An 18,839-nucleotide genomic window follows, 5' to 3' on the forward strand; every position below is an offset into this window, starting at 1 on the left:
AGCGTCTTGTCGGACTAACGAAGCAAGCCTTAAAGAAGACGCTAGGAACGAGCTACTTGACGTTCGAGGAAATGTCAACTACGCTGGCTGAAGTGGAAGCGGTGCTGAACTCCCGACCACTTACTCATGTTTACACAGAGCCGAACGAACCTGAACCGCTCTGTCCCGCTATGTTTCTTACCGGAAGACGGCTTACCTCTCTTCCGGAGCTGCAAAGAAAGGAAATCTCTGCCCTGTCCTGTAACCACCTGCGACAAATGATTTCAACTCGCAACAAAGCATTGCAAAGGTTCTGGAGACGCTGGTGCACTGAGTACTTAAAGGAGCTACAGCTGACCCATTCCAAAGGAGCTCAACGGGGAAAGCAAGTTAAAATTGGAGACGTGGTCCTCCTGAAAGAAGCCCTACAGCCGCGGCAAATGTGGAAGCTGGGAATAATTGAAAGGGCATTCACGGGAAGAGACAACCGAAAAAGAGCCTTTGAAGTCCGACTGCCAGGGGGGACCAGACTTCGCCGTCCAATTCAGTTGCTCTACCCTCTGGATCTCTCCGACTAACAAATGACTTCGTCATTTCGGGGGGGAATGTGTCGGGGACAAAAACGGACAAAAACCAGATCAGAAGGACGTGTCAGGAGACGGCTGTTTTGTTCCCCTGATCGCCGGCCAAGCGGCCACTTGTGTGTGTGTGTATGTTTACGCGCCGCAGTGCCTTTTTCGGAAATGGCACGGCTGCTTCTTGCCACTGCCGGCCAGTCGACCAACGGCTCGTCGCCCCTCAAAGCGTCCCGATCCACTGGCGCCGTTGAGGGCACAGCGATGGGCCTAACAAGACTCGGACGCCCGCCTGCCCTGAAATCCGAGCTTACGAGGGGGCTGCGGACCAGCACCGGGGACGCGAGGAGTGAGTGAGGAGGATTCCTCTGTTACCGACACCGCCGAACGAGCGCCGCGACTGCCAGGCTCCAAGGGCCCACGCTAGCGTGGGGCCCCCCTAAAAAAAAGGGAAAGAAGGGAAGGCCTGGAGAGAGGAACACGGCCAACCGTCGTCGAAAGACAGTGGCTTGCAAGACGCCGAATGAAACGGTCGTCAGTTTGAATTTGTGTACAGTTTCTTTCATATGTAGCCATTAAATCAGTTTGTTAAGTTTCACCGGAGTTTTATTCTGTGACCAAATTATCTCAACGCAGACACGACGACCACAACGATTAATACGACTGACAGGGCTGAAACGTGGGGGCTACCAAAAGGGTTCTACTTAAGTTGAGGAGAACTCAGAGGGCTATGGAATGAAAAATGGTAGGGGTCACATTAAGGGATAGTAAACGTGCAGGGTGTGTAAGAGAAATAACTCAAGTTCCTAACATTCTAGTGGAAATTAAGAAGAAATGGGCATGGGCAGGACATATAGTGCGAAGAGATAACCGATGATCGCTTAGGGTAACAAATGGATTCCAAGGGAAGAAAAGCGTAGCAGGAAGCGGCAGAGTGTTAGGTGGGTGGATGAGGTTAAGACGTTCGCAAGAGTTAAGTGGATGCAGCTAGCACGAACCGGGTTAATTGGAAAAATATGGGAGAGGCCTTCACCCTCAGTGGGTATAGTCAGGATGATGATGATGATGCGTTCTGCCCTTACTCTCGAGTGAGCTGCGGGGGCGGGGTGATACCTCTTCTTGTTTTCTCGAAGGCGATGACCACATTGTAAATTGTCCTGACGAATGTATTAGCATTCCCGAAACTGTCAACAAAATAAACTGTCAACCCAAACACTCACGCCTGTAGTAGTGCCACTCTCTCTCTCTCTCTCTCTCTCTCTATATATATATATATATATATATATATATACACATATTTATACATATATACATATATATATTGTAGTGAACGAAGAGCGGATGTCACCAAACACGAGGAAGAGAACAACGAAGGGCCGCTGCGCTGCTCGAGCTCACTGGTTTCAGCCTAGATGACCTGTATTCCTGTGCTGTTCGCCGTGCAGCTTAAAAAGGGCTATATTCCCTGTTGAACCCTCAGTAAAACCCATTTCAATTGGTGGAGGTGAGGATATCCGTCCGCCTTGGAGCTTCGCAGCCGCACACTACCGACAACAGCCATGACCGATGCTACCACTCCTAGTCCAACCGCCTCCTCGTCCCCGCCTTCTGCGCAGGAGCTTTGCGCCAACGGGACCCTCCTATTTTCAGCGGGACCGACGATCACGACGTGGAAGATTGGCTGTCATCATATGAGCGGGTCAGTACGCACAACAAATGGGACGACGGTCTCAAACTAAATAATGTGATATTCTACCTAACTAACGTTGCCAACCTGTGGTTCCGCAACCACGAGGCCGATATCTCCTCGTGGTCTGCTTTCAAGACCACTTTTTTCGATATCTTCGGCAGGCCTGCAGTGCGCAAGCTGCGCGCTGAGCAACGTTTGCGCGGCCGTGCACAGCTACCCGGCGAAAATTTTACTAGTTATATTGAAGATGTTGTAGACCTGTGCAAGCGCATGGACGCTTCATTGACAGAACATGCCAAGATTGGTCATATATAAAAGGAATCGACGATGACGCGTTCTAGATGCTTCTGGCCAGAAACCCAGCAACCGTGGACGATGTAATCAATGCATGCCAAAACTTTGAGGAATTACGCAAGCGCCGTCAAATCACTCGTTCTTCGCTCTCGCACCAGGAGCCTCTTGCAGCTTTAACAGCTGACGCAGAACAGTCCCTCTTGCTGCAACAAATCAAGCAGTTCGTTCCAGAAGAAGTTCCCGTCAAATGTCCCTCGTTCCCCATCGTCCTGACGCTTCCTCTCCTTTGGTGCCAAAGCTGCAGCAAGTCATCCGCGAACAAGTTGCAGAAGCAATTCCCAGGCTTCTTTAAGCTCCTGCTGTCGCTCCCTTGACATACGTCGGAGCACCAGTACAATATAGCCAACCTTCTGTCCCAGCCCCTTTGACCTACGCGGCAGTCGCGGCGCGGCCTCCGCCTGAGCCGTTACCACCCATGCAGCCTGTCCTACGCCAAGCACCACTTCCTGCTCCGCTTCATCCTGCGACTCCGCGCTATCACAACCCGTGGCGCACTGCGGACAATCGCCCAATTTGTTACTACTGTAGTTGCCCTGGACATGTGGCCCGTCGGTGCCGTCGCCGCATGGCTGCGCGTCCCGAGTCTGCATCTTCGGAGTGCTCCCCACCGCTGCTTTGTTCTGCTCCCTCTTCACCTGCATACGCCGACGAACAGCGTTCATATACGACCCATAGTTCTCCTTCTCCACGTCACAGGTCATTGTCACCAATGCGCCGTTGTAGAAGCTAGCTCCCAAGTATTCCGCGCTTGCAATTTGCGCTATTCGCGCTGTTTTAAAGCAGCGCTATGCGAAGCAGCTGCATATTTATTTGCAGAAGCTGTCGTGAAAAAGTCTTCATTCTTTTCGCAATTCCGAGCAGGAAGAAGGACACCATTCGAATAAAAAAGTGGTTCAACAACATGGGCCGCAAAACTTCACCCCGAAGAAGACTAGTCACCTCTGCTGCCTCTCCGACGTACTGTGCATTTCTTTCAAGCGACATGAAACTGCTTGCAAGCACATCACAAAGCTCATAATCTCACTTAATTCACTGGTCATTTTGCGCCGTTATGCGCGTTATTGTTTTGACTTTGTAGTCCCGCTTAACATGCTATATAATAGCGCCTGCTGATGCATACAATGCGCATACAATAGTCGCTTTATTTCTGAACTAAATGTTTCGCTTTTCAACGCTAACGCGTGCAATGAGGGAGATTGTTAATTCGTTAATAGGCTTATGTCGCAGGAGCGTGTAGAGCACTCTTACGCCAAACTTGTCCACATAGTGTATATATATCCGCACATCAAAATTTTCACTCTTTAGACCCTCGAAATTAGACCTCCTCCTAATCTGGCGAAAATTGGTGTCCAACCTAATTTCAATATGGTGAATTTACTGGTTACGTGCAAATTTCGGTGGTCTTCCCTCAGAATGTAGCCCCAGGAACCCCTAAATTTAACCTCATCCAAAGGTGGCAAAATTGGTGACCAACCTCATTTGCGTATGGCGAATTCAGTGGTTACCTCGAAACCTAGGTGGGCCATTACCAAACTTTAGCTTTCTGGACCCCTGGAGTTTGACCTCGTCCGAATTTCACCACAATTGGTGTCCAACCTAATTTGCATATGGCAAATTGAGTGGTGACCTCCAAACCTAGGTGGCCTATTCCCAAAATATAGCTCTCTGGACCCCGAAAATTTGTCCTCGTCCGAATGTGACCAAAATTGGTGTCCGACCTATTTCAGCATGGGGAATTCAGTGGTAATCTCCAAATTTAGGAGTGCCACCCCCGAAGTGTGGCCCTCTGAATCTACAAAATTTGACCTTGTCCCAGTGTGACCAGAAAATGATGTCTATAATCTAATTTGGGTATGGCCAACTCAGTCTTGACTTCCAAATTTAGGTGGGCCTTCTAATTGTTTGCCTAGCTAACGGGCGTCATGTCCATTCTCGTAGCCTAGAGCAGCCGTCGGCCGTGAACCCGAGAGGCCTAGTGCGTTATGCTGTTTGGTCTTGAGTTGATATAGGAGTATTTTGTACGTGTGCGCCCTGTCGCAGTTATCGACATAGGGCCTTTACTTCTTCCACATTTTGCCACTAAAAGAGTTGAAAGCGTTCTGGGTCACGTTTCTTTAGTGTAGTCAAAGCAAAAGAAAAAAACATTTGGTCATACTAAAATTTGGGTTGACGCCAATCTGGATGAACTTCCGACAAGTTTAAGTATCGGTGGTCGACAGGGTCATATTTTGGGGTACGGATGATGGGAAATCGGTGCCCTGATCTTGGCTCTCAGTTTCGGCTCCACGTTACTTCAAGGCCGCCGACAGCAAAAGCTAGATTAGTTTCGTGCTTAACAGAAAAAAGTTGATATTCGATCGTTTTCAAGCAGCCGCGAAAATTCTTAACTACGAAAACAACTAAGCAGTGGCATGTGCACTGCGCTGTGCCAAACTCAGTCTAAACCCTATTGAAAAATTTTAAGATGACCACCAAAGCATTTGTTCCAGTCTGTTGCTAGCAATCATCGAATTAATGAAACGCCGCTCGTTAACGACTGCATAAACTTTACTTCCGCTAAAATTAGTTTGAGGTGAATCTACATTTAACTGAGCATTGCTATGCTGAGAATATTCAGGAATGTTCAAATATATAGTAAATATTATGCTTAATATATTGTTACGACGAGGGTAAGACGTCGGAGCGCTGAACAACAAGACGATAGGGTAGGGAGCTCAGCTGGTCAAGGGCAGCGCGTCCGGCACGAGAGCCTTTTTCCAACGTCTTTCTCCTTCACTTGTCTTGTAAACTTCATCTTCTTCTGTACTGTTACATTTTCCCCCTGGGCAGACGAAGCCCCCCGGGCGAGGTAGTTATTCGTTTCAACGAGAGTGACACGGCTTCATCCGGGCGACATGGGCAACTTCGGTTCTGACTGAACGACGACCACTTGCTGTCATACGTGCTATTTGTTAGTTAACTTCACTGACACGTTCAAGCACAACGTAAGGGCCAGCGTAATGCGCCAACATTTTTTTGGGCTAAACCACGCTTTCGGAGAGGTCGCCAAAGCCACCTAAATATCTAGGGGCGTAAGACACATGGTTATGCCGGCTGTCGTACCGAGCTTTTGAACGCTCTTGCGAAGCGAGAATTCGCAAATGAGCGAGAAGGCGAGCTTCTTCGGCTCGACAAAGAGTTTCCGCAATGCACGGTTCGTCATGGACGGAGTAAGGAAGAATGGTGTCTAGACAATACCAAGGAGGACGGGCATATAGCAGGAAGAACGGGCTATAGCCAGTGGTCTCATGTGTTGCAGTGTTGAATGCAAGCGTTATAAATGGCAGTATAGTATCCCAATTATTGTGGTCAGATGCGATGTACATAATAGCATGTTTGTGAGTGTGCGGTTTGTGCGCTCCGTCAAGCCGTTGGTTTGAGGGCCATATGGTGTGGAATGCCGAAAATGCGACGCACACAAACGAAGAAGCTCTTCGACAACATGTGCCATAAACTGGCGACGTCGGTCACTGATGATCGCTTGCGGAGGTCCATGGCGGAGTATCACAGAACGGAGCAAGAACAGGGACACGTGGTGAGCGGTGGCTGAAGGAAGAGCGGCCGTTTCGCAGTAGCGGGTGAGATAGTCGGCACAAACCACGATCCAACGATTTCCGTCGGATGACTTCGGGAAGGGACCCATAAGGTCGATTCCGATTTTCTCAAATGCGCCACGTTGTTGAGTCACAGGATGCAGCAGGCCCTGTGCCGTGCACGTAGGGCGTTTGTGTCGTTGGCACTCAGTGCAGCTCGCCACATATCGCTCAGTCGCCTGGCGCATCTTTGGCCAATAAAACCGGTCGCGGGCACGATGGAGTGTTCTTGCTGAGCCCAGCTGACCGGAACTGGGGTCGTCGTGCATGACGCGTAAGATGCACAAGCGATAGCTCTCGGGAACCACAAGCAGAAAATTCACACCGGTGCTTGAGTAAGCCTTTTTGTACAAAAGGCCATCACGGAGACAAAATGGCCTGGAAGCAGTGGAATCCCGCGCCTCCGATATAAGGCTCGAGGCTTATATCAGTCTCTTGCGCAGTCCGCAGAGCCGAGGCGTCGGGAAACTCGGGCACGACGGAGGCGGTGTAATGATCGAAATCACCAGAGTCATATTCGGTCGTAGGAAGAGGAAGGCGTGAAAGACCGTCTGCATCGGCGTGTTTGCGGCCACTCTTGTACGAAACAGTGAAGTAGTACTCTTGCAGACGATGGGCCCAGCGTGCCAGACGACGAGATGGATCACGAAGGTTGACAAGCCAACACAGGGCGTGATGGTCCGTTACAACCGTGAAATGGCGTCCATATAGGTAGCACCGAAACCGCTGAACAGCGAAAACTACAGCGAGACACTCCTGCTCCGTAACAGTGTAGTTACGCTCAGGTTTGCCGAGGGAACCGCTTGCATACGCAGTTACATGCTCGCCTTTTGTCGAACGTTGCACAAGCACAGCGCCAACACCAATCCCACTTGCATCAGTGTGGACTTCAGTCGGAGCGGAGGGGTTGAAGTGCCGTAGTATGGGATGTGATGTAAACAGAAACTTTAGTTGGTGGAAAGACGCGTCACAATCTGAGGTCCAGTCGAAAGAGATGTCCTTTTGTAGAATGGATGTCAGAGGGTAGGCGACGTCTGCGAACCTTGGGATGAATCGTCGAAAGTAGGAACACAGGCCCAGAAAAATGTGGAGCTCCTTTTGAGTGTGTGGTCGTTGGAATGCTGCAGCTGTTGCAGTGTTCTATGGATCTGGCCGAACTCCATCGCGGTCGACGAGATGCCCGAGTACCAGCGCTTGACGCTCACCAAAACGGCACTTTTTGGAATTCAGGACAAGGCCAGTCTTCTGTAGGCATTCTAAAACGACAGCGAGGCGCGCGTTATGTTCAGTAAAAGTCCAGCCAAAAATAACAACGTCATCTAAATAGCACATGCACATTTCCCACTTGATGCCACGAAGTATTGCGTCCATAAATCCGTCAAATGTGGCCGGCACATTACACAGGCCGAAGGGCATCACGTTAAATTAAAATAGGCCGTCCGAAGTAACAAATGCAGTTTTTTCCTTGTCAGAGGGTCCATCGGAATCGGCCAATACCCCGATCGCAAATCAACTGAAGAGAAATAAGACGCAGAGAAAAGGCAATCTATGGCATTGTCGATGCGTGGGAGAGGATACACATCCTTTTTAGTGATAAAGTTGAGGCGACGATAGTCAATGCAGAACCTCCATGTTCCGTCTTTTTTCTTCACCAATATCATGGGAGCAGCCCAAGGACTGGAGGATTCCTGTATTACGCCCCTGTTCAACATGTCTTGGACTTGCTCGGTGATGATCTTACGCTCTGATGGTGACACACGGTACGGCTTTTGACAGATTGGTTGGGCAGATCCCGTTTTCAATCCTGTGGCGTGCGCGCGACAGCGGAAAACGTTGCGAGCCGTCGGACTGCGTGAAATCAAAGACGGATAGGTGCTGGGACAAGAGGTTCCTCAATATCTTTCGTTGGGAGGTATTCAACTAAGGCTGATCATCGGAAGAAGCTTTTCGTCAGCAGGTGAGTTAGTAGCGCGGTTGTCTAGGGAAGGAGTAACGACATTTACACAATTCGGGAGAGTTGCTTTACATGAAGCTAGTTTGGAGCCGGCTGGAAAAACAACTGGTTCCGATGAGCAATTTATAGTCCATAGTCCGGTACGGCCCTCTTTCATGCGAACCAAACAATGAGGCACTACCGCATTTTCCTTTACACACTGTAAATTAAAAGGCGCTACAGTAGCTGCAAAAGAGTCGCCAATAGCACTGGAGCAGGACACCTGGACCCATACTGCTGAATGTGGCGGTATGACGACTTCATAACACACACACAAAATGTCTTCATAATTTTATGTCTCTTCTAAAAGTTCACGAGGAAGAGAACCACTAACACTTAGCTCTCCCGTTCGACAGTCAACTGTAGAGCCGCACATACGCAGGAAGTCAATTCCCAAGATTACGTCGTGTATAGATCAGGGCAAAACTGCAAATTCCGCCGGAAATACTGTGCCCCCCAAGGAAACATTAACGCTGCATACCCCAACCGGATACAATAACTCTCCACTTACTCCATAAAAATTTGCAGTTTTGTCCCAAACAAACATAACTTTGTTCTTCAAAGGGTTCTTAAAATCTAAACTCATTACTGAAACTGTTGCACCAGTGTCTACCAACGCCATCGTTGGCAAACCATCAACAATAACATTGACCTTGTTCTTTAACATGAACACAGACGGAGGAATAATAGGCAGCAGCGCACATTGTCCAGTGACCTCACCTCCATTGGCCGCGCTGGCTAGTTTTCCTGCGTTGGTGGTAGAGATCGGCGCCGTGGAGACGGGGAGCGGCGCACACAAAATGACGGAGGTGGTGTCACACTACGGTCAGACGCTGGCGAATGACTGCGAAGCCCTTCGTTTTGAAAACGGCCCCTCCGGGAGGGATGTTCTGGCCGATAGTTGTCGATGTAGGGCTGGACGATGCGTCGGTTCGGTGCCTTCTGGGGATTCCGGAACGATGTGCGCCGATTGCAGTAGCGGGAAATGTGACCCGCGGCACCACACCGGTAGCACATCGGAAGACGTCGGTCAAAACGTGGCGTGTTACAATATTATGCCGTGTTGAGAGACACGGTAATAAAGTGAAAAGGAACGTGAGGTGTATGCAGCAAGCGGTTTTTGTTCATGCGGCAAGCGTTCGTAATTCGCGCTTTCATTGCACGTACGAGACGCTAAATTATGTGGTTCGCGGTACAGTCAAGCGAGTTGCATGTCTTACTCGTGTCTTTATTCGATAACAGAGCGTGGAAAAAGCACGAACTTAAGAGCGCGCGCTCGTGCCAGCCAATTTCATGGACGGACGGCGAAGGAGCGCTGTCCCAAAAAGCGTGCCGTGTGCAGCGCGAGCAGCCGGCGGGCGAGGATATTGGAGGAGGAAAGTGCCGGAGTGGAGGAGAGTGTCGCTACTTTCAAATTATCGAGGGGCATTACTGCTGACGAGGCTATGTTCCGCGGTACATGAGGTGAGAACTGCGTGCTCTGCGAAAAGCTCAAGGCCTCATATTTTGCCCACGAACGTTATAGTAATCTCTATCGGTGGTCTGTCTGTATATGCGCTGGTCGATACGGATTCTGCAGTGTCTGTGATTCATGAGCGACTTTGCCGACGATTACGAAAAGTTACAACGCCATTAACGGTTTGTCGCTCCGCACTGCCAGCAAAGAGAGGATTGCACCTTTAGCAGCATGTACAGCGCGTGTCGTCACCGAAGTTCTTTTGTACAGTGTCGAGTTCGTAGTTTTGTCGTCTTGCTCCCACGACGTGATCCTTGGATGGGACTTCGTGTCTAAAAATAACGCCGTGATCGATTGCGCCCGAGCTGAAGTGCAATTTTCTGCACTGTACGAAGTACTGCCCTACGACCACCGTTCAGTATGTCCTCAAAAGCTCACCATCGCTGAAGATGTCGACGTAGCTCCAGAGGCTTGTGCCCTTGCACCTCTTTCGTGCACTGCCATGTCAGCCATTAGTGTTCTATTTGCGCCGTCTAAATCCTTCATCCACCGCAAGCACCTGCCGCTGCTGTCTGCTTTTCTCGACGTTCACGGTGGCTTTACGAAGCTACTCATCTGCAATCCGTCTCCGTACCCGATTACTCTGCTACGTGGGGAATCTCCCGGTTCTGTTGAACCTGCCCACATTCTATCTGACCTGGATGCCTCCGAGACCAACCGTGGTAACTACATCGATGCTCTGCAGTACGATCCTACGCCTGATTCTTTGCCAGAGGACTTCTTCCGAACCGCCATCGATGACGCCCTTCCTTCCACTTACCGGACGCAGCTTGTGGCCCTTTCACACACGTTTCGCTCTGCGGTCGACGCCGCCCACACACCTCTCGGCCGCACTTCCACAGTCGCGCATCACATTCAGACCGGCTCTAACACGCCTTTTCGACAGCGCCCCTATCGTGTGTCAGTGGCAGAGCGTCGCGTGATCAATGAGCAAGTTGAAGACATGCTACAACGTGGTGTGATACGTCCATCTCAAAGCCCCTGGTCTTCACCAGTGGTGCTAGTAAAGAAGAAAGATGATTCGTTTCGCTTTTGTATCGATTACCGGCGCCTCAACCGACTTCCGCGTATACACGACGCTCTTGATTGCCTCTACGGTGCCGAGTACTTTTATTTACGTTCCGGTTACTGGCAAGTACCAATGGCTGCCTGTGACAGAGAGAAGACTGCATGTGTGATGCCGGATGGCCTTTATGAATTTAATGTGATGCCCTTCGGTCTGTGCAATGCACCCGCCACATTCGAGAGGATAATGGATAACATATTGCGGACGTTCAAGTGGCACATCTGCCTCTGTGCCTCTGCTACTTGGACGACATGGTTGTCTTTTCCGCCGACTTCGCTACGCACCTAAAGCGCTTGCGGCAAGTTTTGGTTTGAATTACGGACGCTGGCCTACAACTGAATCTTAAGAAGTGTCACTTCAGTGCCCAGCAGTTGACTATTTTGGGTCACATCGTTTCTAAAGAAGGTGTTCGTCCTGATCCGGCCAAGCTGCGCTTAGTCGCAGAGTTTCATAAACCGGTCTCACTCAACAACTTCGAAGCTTCATATTTCTGTGCTCGTATTTTTGGCGCTTCGTACGCAACTTTGCTTCTATTATTGCACCCCTGACGAAGCTACTCGGGGGAAACAGTGAGTTAAGAGACTGGTCGGCCGAGTGTGACGAAGCGTTCACCGCATTGCGCGATCTTTTGACATCGCCACCAATCCTTCGCCACTACGACCCGACAGCACCCACCGAGGTCCATAGTGATGCGAGTAGCGTTGGCCTCGGAGCTGTCTTGGCTCAACGGAAAAACGGCTTTCATGAATACGTCGTCGCCTACGCGAGTCGTGTTCTCTCTAAAGCTGACTGCAACTACTCAGTCACGGAAAAGGAGTGTGGCAATTGTATAGACACTAACAAAATTCCGACCCTACCTGTACGGTCGCCAGTTTGACGTCGTCACGGAACACCACGCGTTATGTTGGCTGTCCTCTCTTAAAAACTCGTCCGGCCGCCTCGCACGATGGGCCCTCCGCCTTCAGGATTTTGACATTCGCGTTGTATATCTTTCTGACCGTAAACACATGGACGCCGACGCTCTGTCTCGTTCTCCCCTATTCAGCGAACCTGCTTGCTCCACGGCGGCTGATCCAGTCCTCTCGTTTCTAACCACGGCTGATATGGCTGCGGAGCAGCGCAAAGACCCGTGCTTAGCATCTCTTATCGCCATCGTGTCCACCTCTCCCAACGCTGTGCCTTTTCGGACCACACTTTGCCCTTCGAGACGTCTTCTGTACCACCGCAATTATATTACTGATGGTCGACGGTGGCTTCTCGTCATTCCCCACCATTTACGACACCAAACATTCGCTCCTCTTTACATGCCGACCCTCACTGTGCCCATCCGGGTGTAGTCAAGACGTTTCAAAGAATTTCTTAACGCTACTATTGGCGCGGCATGTACGGTTATATTCGCAAATACGTCCGCTCCGGCATCGTCTGTCAGCGCCGCAAGCCATCCATACCTCGTGCTTCCGGCCCCTTACAACCCCTTCCATGCCCGGCCCGTCCTTTTAATCGCATTGGCGTTGATCTTTAAGGGCCACTTCCCTGCACGGTCTCTGGCAACCGCTGGATTATTGTCGGCATCGACCACCTCACTCGATATGCGGAGACCGCTGCCCTACCTGCCGCTACTGCCCGTGAGGTTGCCCAGTTCTTGCTTCATCATTTTGTTCTTCGCCACGGCGCCCCGCGTGAGCTGCACAGTGACAGAGGCCGAGTCTTCCTTTCCAGAGTCGTTGAAGCTCTACTGCCTGAATGTCGCATCATACATCGGACCACCTATCACCCTCAAACTAACAGGCTTACTGAACGCTTCAATCGTACTCTCGGAAATATGCTCACGATGTACGTTGCCACCGATCAGACTAACTGGGACGCTGTTCTTCCTTTCGTGACGTACGCTTACAACACCTCCACGCAGTCAACCACCGGATTCAGCCCTTTCTTCCTCCTTTATGGGCATGAGGCGTCGTCCACGATGGACACTATATTACCGTATCGTCCCGACGCCTCCGAGTGGACTCCACTTTCTGACGCTGCAAAGCATGCGGAGGAATGTCGCCAGCTGGCCCGCAGTTTAACATCGGAATCTCAAGGCCGCCAGAAGCATCGTCAGGACAAAGATCAGACGCCACATGTTTTCCCTACAGGGTTTCCCTACAGCCAGCTCACTTTGCACGTGAGCCGGCTCAAAACGTACTACGACCCGCTCGTCTTTCCCTCGCCATAGGTCGCCAGGGTGGCTCCTCTTCGCTCCCGGGGAAATTGTAGTGAACGAAGAGCGGATGTCACGAAACACGAGGAAGAGAACAAAGAAGGACCACTGAGCTGCTCAAGCTCGCTGGTTGGTGCCTAGACGGACTGTGTTCCTGTGCTGTTCTCCGCGCAGCTTACAGAGGGCTATATTTATTTATTTATTTATTGCACTTTGTAGCAAAAATACAATTTTTGCCGTGGGACCGATGCTAAAGGTGACGTACAAGTCACCTGACGGGGCCTTCGGCACCACAAATGACATGTGCAACACAATGCAGCAGGCACAGAGCAGCACAAAATAGTCAGTCATATGTGAGAATGTAATACAAACACAAACCAGGGGCAAAATACATAAAATTCAATCTGTAACATACATCAAGGTAACGGTGTCAACAGTAATTGGTATTACACAACGGAAATAGGAAACAAATAATCACGTATGTTCCAAAAAGTACATCTTAATTTTTTTTTTGAATGTTAACAAGGAGGATGATTCTTCAAGTAGATAAAATATGTCAGGATAGCAGTTCAAGAGGTTAGGGATTTGCGAGTGAATTAACAGCATACCATACCCGGTCCTTATGCGAGGTTTTATAAAGTTCACATTTCTAAGGACGTAATATGGATCAGTGTTGATAAACGTAGTTAAAAACGCATTAGTGTCAGTTTTGTATTGTCGGTATGTAAATTCGGATAGTCGTTGTTTATAGAGGGCTGTAATACTTAATATATTACTTAGTTTAAAGTATGCAGACGCAGAATCATATCTAGACAGGTTGTGAATAAACCGGAGGCCTTTCTTTTGCAAAATATAAATCTTTTCCATGTTGGTTTTTGTACCCACTCCCCATACCAACAGGCAGTACTGAACACGAGACTGGACAGTGGAAAAATATAGTTGCTTCCTCATGTGCATTGGCAGAAGCGGGCGAAATTTATTCAGTATGCCTATGTATCGGGCTGTTTTGCTGGATACAAAGTCTACATGATAAGACCAGCGGAGGTTTTCGTGAAAAAGAACACCTAAATACTTATGCACTGAAACACGTTCTAAGGAGACAGATTGGAACGAAAGTGTGATATTTTTATTTATTGGTTTATTGACAGCGGAAAAAAGTATATATTTTGTTTTATTAACATTTAACATCAGCTGGTTTGCACAAAGCCAACTCGACAGATCTTCAAGCCATTTGTTAGCTGCAGACACTAGGGAGGGTAAGCTTGGCGAGGAAAAAAAGGCGCTCGTGTCATCGGCATAGAGCAAGATATTGGAAGTTCCAGGGATAGCAATTATATCATTTATATATAAAAGAAATAATAGAGGGCCTAGGATGGAACCTTGAGGAACACCGTATTTTATGAATTCAGGATCCGAGGCAAAATCATTTATAACGACAAACTAAGAACGGTTTGACAAGTAGCTTTGGAGCAGTTGAAGTGCGACACCTCTTATTCCGTAGTGTGGCAGTTTTTCAAAAAGTATTTCATGCTTAATTGAGTCGAAAGCTTTGTTGAAATCCAAAAAAATTCCTATAGTACACAACTGCATGTCTATATTATGTGCTATCTTATCTTTAATAAATAATAGAGCAGATTCAGTTGACTTACCTCTCTGGAAACCATACTGGGCTGCAGAGAGCAAGGCATTTTCAGTCAAGTGCTTAGTTAGCCTTAGATTAATTACTTTTTCTACTATATTGGAAAACAGTGGGAGGACTGATATTGGGCGATAGTTGCTAATACAATCGACGGCACCCCCTTTGTGTAGAACTATGACTTTAGCCATTTTCATTTTATCTGGAAATATTCCTGTAGATAACACCTGATTAGTTAAGTGGCATAACACTTCAGATAGAATATAAGAAACCGCTTTGATTGGTGCTGCCATAATACCATCGAAACCACATGAACTGTTATTTTTAAGGTCATTAACTAGGTCGACAATTTCGGTTTCTGTGACTGGATAAAAAAACATGGACTTAGTCAGGTTGCACTGAATATACTTATCGAAATCGTAAGAACCACAAGTAGTAAAAGATCCAAAAGTTAAAAAATGTCTATTGAACACATTACTGAGAGCCACACCACCGTACATTTGGTTATCAATCCTTAATTCAGCAGGTAAAACTGTATGGTGTTTGCCAAGTAAGCTTTTTACAATGCGCCATGTCTTTTGAGGATCATAATAAATGTCAGCAAATTTATTGGCATAGTAGTGGATACGTGCTTTCTTTATATCATTACCTAACTTGTTACGGATCTTTTTGTATTCCTGAAATAATAATTTCTCTCTGCATGATAGGAACTTATGGAAGAGAGCATTTCGCGTTTTTATTCTTATCACTGAGTCGCGTGTAACCCAAGGTTTCCTAGCCCTTTTGCTCTTTTTTATTGTGACGGTAGGGAATGCAATATTATACAATTCAATTATTTTTTCGAGGAATCGTTCGTATAAGTCATTGGGGTTTAGGACTGATAGAAGTTCGTGCCAATCAACAGCGGCAACAAGAGATCGGAATTGTTCACTGTTGACAATTCCCAGTTGAACCCTCAGTAAAACACATTTCAATGTGTGTGTATATATATATATATATATATATATATATATATATATATATATATATATATATATATATATGTCACACAACTTTCCCGATTATCTATTTTATTCCAACAGTTTCGGACGGTGGGCCGTCCTTCTTCAAGGTAGAATTGAGAATGGAGAATATGTCCGCACATTATGCCACTGTTAGGAGAGGGAGAAGGAATTCTCGCTCTCCATCTTTGGAGAAGCAAACATTACTGAATAGATAGACAGGGCGAAAAGCTCCAGTTGATTATTGGCTGGTAATGCAACAAAGACGGAGAGAAAAGAAAAAAAAAAGGGAGTGGGGAAGAGAGAGAAACGGGCAAAAAGAGAAAGTGGAGAGCCGACGAATGTTACATGCGCGCCGTGCTTCCACGAAGACGACAGTAAAAGCAAGACAAGTCTCCCTCGAAGGAAGCCAGAAATTGAGCAAAGGTTCAGAATAACATAAAAATAATAATAATAAAAAAAGTGAAAAACAGACAACGCGAGCATGCACACCAGGACGGCCCGCTCCCCACCGGTGCAGGTGTTCAAGAAACCGTTCGGATAAGAGTTATGTGTTCTAGACGGAGTTCTTCCACCCCGCGACACGCCAGCGATCGGAGCCAGGGCGGCGCGCCGCCGCGGCGACGAAAGAGCCGTCGGCTAAGGAAAAACAACAAGGAAAAACAACGTGCCAATGGTGAGGACTGAACCCACGACCTACGAATATCGTCAGGTGCTCTCCCAACTGAGCTACATCGGCCGCTCTCCCACCTGCTACTTTCCTGGGCATTAATGTTGTCTGTATACGAACATTGAGAGCGTTCACCACCGCCGCCCTCAACCATAGCGGTGGACATGGAACGTCCTGTGTTACCGCCAGGGTCACGCATAACGTGATCAAGAGCGAGGGCGAAAGCTGTGCAAGAACCCTCTTACGCTACCTATGGCTTCAATACTGCCATAACCGAGACCCGCATAGGCTACAAGCAGATAAATGAAGGGAAAATGAGTGTACTCGTTATAATACATGAAAGAAAGAAGCCAACCGTCGGTGAGGCCAAAGAAAGCATTGCGGATTGTACTTTGCATTTATCTTTTTATTTTTACTTCGGTAATCACATAAATTAGTCATGTAATCTGTTTAGCGGAAAGATCAACACACAGTAGAAGGAAAAACAATGTTCCAATGGTGGGGACCGAACGCACGATCTCCGCATATCGCGTCCGGGGCTCTACCAACTGAGAACATCATCCGCTGTCGCAACCGCTACTTTCTTGGGTATTTATGCTGTCTGCATACGAACCTTGAGAGTGTTCACCAGCGCCGCCCTCGACCATAGCGGTGGACGTGGAACGTCCTGTGTTACCGCCAGCGTCACGTAGAGCGTGATCAAGAGAGAGGGCGAAAGCTATGCCAAAACCCTCTTACGCTACCTTTGGCTTCAAGACTGCCAGAACCGAGACCCCCATAGGCTACAAGCAGAAAAATGAAGGAGAAATGAGGGTACTTGTTATAATGCATGAAGGAAAGAAGCCAACAGTCTTCGAGGCCAAGGAAAGCATTGGGAATTGTACTTTGTCTTTATTTTTGCTTCGGTAATCAAATATATTAGTCATGCAATCTGTTTAGGGGAAAGATAAACACAAAGTAGACGGAAAAACAACGTGCCGATGGTGGGGACCAAACCCACGACCTCCGAATATCGCGTCCGGTGCTCTTCCAACTGAGCTGCATCGGCCGCTGTACCACCTGCTACTTTCTTGGGTATTTATGCTGTCTGTATACGAACCTTGAGAGTGTTCACCAGCGGCCCCCTCAACGAAAGCGGTGGACGTGGAACGTCCTGTGTTACCGCCAGCGTCACGTATAACGTGATCCAGAGCGAGGGCAAAAGCTGGGCTAGAACACTCTTACGCTACCCATGGCTTCAAGACAGCCAGAACAGACACCCCCATAGGCTACAAGCAGATAAATGAAGGGAAAATGCGGGTACTCGTTAAAATACATGAATGAAAGAAACCAACAGTTGGCGAGGTGAAAGAAAGCATTGGGGATTGTACTTTGTCTTTTCTTTTAATTTTTACTTAGGTAATCACATACAGTAGTCATGTAATCTGTTTAAGGGAAAGAAAAACATAAAGTAGAATGAAAAATAACGCGCCGATGGTAGGGAACAAACCCACGACATCCGAATATCGCTTCCGGTGCTCTTTCAACTCAGCAACATCACCCGCTGTCCCACCTGCTAATTTCTTGGGTATTAATGTTGTCTGTATACGAACCTTGAGAGTGCTCACCAGCGCCGCCTTTAACCATAGCGGTGGACGTGGAACGTCCTGTGTTACCGCCAGCGTCACGCATAACGTGATCAAGAGCGAGGGCGAAAGCTGTGCAAGAACCCTCTTACGCTACCTATGGCTTAAATACTGCCATAACCGAGACCCGCATAGGCTACAAGCAGATAAATGAAGGGAAAATGAGTGTACTCGTTATAATACATGAAAGAAAGAAGCCAACCGTCGGTGAGGCCAAGAAAGCATCTCCGCATATCGCGTCCGGGGCTCTACCAACTCATCAACATCACCCGCTGTCCCACCTGCTAATTTCTTGGGTATTAATTTTGTCTGTATACGAACCTTGAGAGTGTTCATCAGCGCCGCCCCAACTACAGCGGTGGACGGGGAATGTCCTGTGTTACCGCCAACGTCGCGTAGAGCGTGATCAAGAGCGAGGGCGAAAGCTATGCCAGAACCCTCTTACGCTACCTATGGATTCAAGACTGCCAGTACCTAGGCACCCATAGGGTACAAGCAGATGAATGAAGGGGAAATGAGAGTATTCGTTATAATACATGAAGGAAAGAAGCCAACAGTCGGCGAGGCCAAGGAAAGCATTGGGGATTGTACTTTGTCTTTTCTTTTAATTTTTACTTAGGTAATCACATACGGTAGTCATGAAATCTGTTTATGGGGAAAGATAAACACAAAGTAGAAGGAAAAACAATGTGCCGATGGTGGGGACCAAACCCACGACCTCCGAATATCGCTTCCGGTGCTCTTTCAACTCAGCAACATCACCCGCTGTCCCATCTGCTAATTTCTTGGGTATTAATCTTGTCTGTATACGAACCTTGAGAGTGCTCACCAGCGCCGCCTTTAACCATAGCGGTGGACGTGGAACGTCCTGTGTTACCGCCAGCGTCAGGTAGAGCGTG

General features: G+C 48.3%; 1 protein-coding gene across 1 annotated transcript in view; it reads left to right on the forward strand.

The window, feature by feature from the left end:
- LOC146175130 (uncharacterized) overlaps positions 1–18,839 on the forward strand; it is a 144,979-nt gene that overhangs the window by 19,625 nt on the left and 106,515 nt on the right. The gene's annotated exons all lie outside the window — the stretch shown is intronic.

The sequence above is a fragment of the Amblyomma maculatum genome, chromosome 11 (assembly GCF_055883805.1).
Source record: "Amblyomma maculatum isolate TAMU_Amacu chromosome 11, ASM5588380v1, whole genome shotgun sequence".
NCBI lineage: Eukaryota > Metazoa > Arthropoda > Arachnida > Ixodida > Ixodidae > Amblyomma > Amblyomma maculatum.